The 3,194-nt window shown below is 30.8% G+C and overlaps 1 long non-coding RNA gene across 1 annotated transcript; it reads right to left on the bottom strand.

Moving 5' to 3' along the window:
• Nucleotides 1,568-1,902, bottom strand: LOC109356037. Its single transcript, XR_002108698.1, has 2 exons — nt 1,822-1,902; nt 1,568-1,661 (listed from the first exon to the last, which is right to left on the bottom strand). It is a non-coding gene; the product is annotated as an uncharacterized LOC109356037 (long non-coding RNA).

The following is a 3,194-nucleotide window of genomic DNA, read 5'->3' as shown; positions in this document are numbered from 1 at the left end:
ATAGCTATAGCAACTTTGTCACCCGATACTTTGTGTCAGTATTGTAAAAACTAGTTCGTGCCAGTTAGTTCAATCAGTAAAATGGTCCTAATATTAAAATGATTCAATAATTATATTGGTCTTACAATCATACTGGTCAAAACCAGTTATATCGGCTGATTTTTATTCAAAATTAATTTTTTAATGAAAATTAAAAAAATAGGTTTTTTATTGATTTTTCAACACTAATATTAATATATTATATCTAATTTCACCAGTATGTGATTTTATTAGTGAACTATCAGTTGAACCGTTATATCACTACACTAGTACACCAGTTTGATGACCAGTAGTTGTAGCAAATAGCTCCAATTAAAGAAGTTGAAATTATTTGAATATATATGGCAAAACTAGTTCAAGAGTAGTTGCTTTTTTCTACTAGGGTACATTAGTACAACAATATAATTCCTGTGGGTCCTACTGCACACTTTATTAGTTTTCAAACAAACTCACTTAACCATTGATCCATTCCCACACTATTTTAGTGTAAGTTCTCATGAAATGTGGGTGACCCTCTCCTATATAATACCACTTTGGCTTATGCTCTTGTAAACTTATACCAATGAAGTTCAAAGTCTAAATTTGTTTGGTTATTAAATGTGACACTTGTATAAGTTGGACCTCAGGATCGGAGGTAATTATATTTATTTATGCAAGCATTGAGTTTAATTTCCTCTAATAACTTTAGCATTCATAATGAGGAATCTCATGTTTTCACATACTTATAGTTTTTTAAATAATCTTAAATTAAATTTATATCAATGAAACAAACAAAGTAATGAACACTAATACCTATATTCACATTATAACGTGTTCTTTAATGTTTACATTATGAAAAAGAATAGATTAAAATTGTAGATATAGAAAGTTAAGCTAAAACATGAATATATAAATTACATTATAGAAATAGTTACTTTGTATATGCTACTTATATGAATAGTTGAATTAAAGTGTGTTAGAATGGTGACAATATTTTGCCTATATTGTTTTGTATAGATGCAAATTGAGTAGTACAAACTACAAACATTATGCAAAAAAAGAGCCCCATGCCATTTTTGTCCTTGTCCAAGATTAGTAAAGGAAATCCTTCATTTGATCATTATGATGAACTTTCTTCACTTCATCCTATATGCCTCCATGTCCTCAGCATTATTAGAATATATGCAAAATGGACTAAGAGAGTTGTATATAATAAAAAAATATATTCTCAACCATATCTCATCATTCCATTTAACATTATATTTATGTTTTTCTCATCTTTTTCTTCTCCCTTTCTTTGCTTCTTGTGTGAAAAATCAATACATGCTCAACAATGATTGTAAAATAAAAAATAAAAAATTAGACCATAAAATTAATACAAATAGTATTGACCTAAAACATGACAACCCTATACTTACATCTAAAGTATTTAATTTGAACTAATAACAATTTTTTTCGACCATAACAATTACAAATTTTGCAGGAGTTGGAATACAACAGACAAAATGATAGAAGCTAATCATAAGAGAGGCGTCTTAAGGAATTTTTTAGTGCATCAACAAGCATTTTTTCATTTATGACTAGGTCAACTGGGATATCAGTTCCATGTGGCAAGCCTTTTTCCTCCATTGGTGTAGTGTAATCTCCACGCATTCAAGAAAATAATTCAAGGGATGCTAAATAAATATACGACAAAAGAAGTTCACCCAAAAAAGAAAAGGTGCATCACAAACACAACCTTAAAAAATGGAGAAAAAATAGTAGTAACTAATAATAACAATGGAAAGGAGTTGATGCATGAACCTGCAGCAGCCTCTTTACGAGCAATATTAGCTTTCATAAGATTACTTACAACTCCACAACCTCAATACTTGTCGCATCAGTGCAATAGATGTTTCGTATTTTTTGCTTGCAACACTTATAACCCCATTGGCGATCTTTCTACCAGGAGCCCCAAACAATAGTGTGGTTATTAATGTAAACATCTTCATCATACTTCTAGGAAGTGCTAACTCAGGTTGGAAACAAGTAACAAAATTTTTATACAAGATTACACTAAGGGGCAATACCTTTGTATATCATATGAAGAGTTAACACATCAAGTAACAAGCATTTTATATAAGATTAATATGCAAATTGAAGTTTGATGTTGGACTCTAAAATTTTGTTTACAATGTGTATGTTACTTGTCCTTTAACAATTCTATATGTACGATTATACTTAATTTGCCTATGTAACACCGCGAATTTTACGATTTTGAATTATAAGATTTTATTAATATTTTTATTTATTGTATTTTCGAAAATGAATTTCTAGGAATTTTCGGTAAAGAATTAGACGAAACTCTAGTTGAGTTTTAGTCTTGAAATTCTATTTCCAATTTGGTGGCAAATTTTCATGATTTTCGGAGACAATCAGTTTCGGACCGCTGTCGGGGCCGAATATCACCCGGTACGGCTCAAAAAGTTGTTTTTGAGTTCCGTAACTCGGAATCGAATTCCGATTACACCGTTGGTTTCGTAATTTCATTTCGAGTCAATATAGACCCTGATTACACTCATACCTATTTTTTAAATATTTTTCACTCGGAATGCCGAAATCCAAAATTCTAATCGAATATTAAGATTGGACGATTTATAATACCGATCGAATATTGGCCGATAATACTCGAGTATGTTTATCGCATATATCTGCAAAGTGGTTCATTTCGCATTGGGATGCGAGATTTGACTTCCATAAAGCAAATCTCACATCACTTTCTCAAATATCTCATGAGTTCATCATTAGCCAACCTAGGAGATTTTTTCATCATTGCCTAGAGGAAATCTGATTTCCCTCTCTCATTAAACACTCCACACTTCACACTTCACTCTCACACTCTCTCATTTTCAAATTTGCAAGAGAAGGTGAATCTATCTTCATCTTTTTCTCTCATTTTCTCATTTGCTTCTTTCATCTTCAATCCTTGATCTCTCAACATTCAACCAATGGATGTTGATGAGATTTAAGTATGTTGTTCATGAACATGTCAAGAACATATTAAACCGTTGAAATTTTCTAAAATGCTTTCTAACTTATTTTCTCCTCAAAAACAAAAAATGGTGATGTTCTTGAACTTATGAAAATATTTTGTTGAAACCATGAACAACTTGTGTTCATGGAGTTGTTATAATGTT

This window comes from Lupinus angustifolius, chromosome LG09 (genome assembly GCF_001865875.1).
Source record: "Lupinus angustifolius cultivar Tanjil chromosome LG09, LupAngTanjil_v1.0, whole genome shotgun sequence".
NCBI lineage: Eukaryota > Viridiplantae > Streptophyta > Magnoliopsida > Fabales > Fabaceae > Lupinus > Lupinus angustifolius.
Note: the sequence above shows the minus strand (reverse complement) of the source record. Positions and strands in the feature narration are given on the sequence as shown.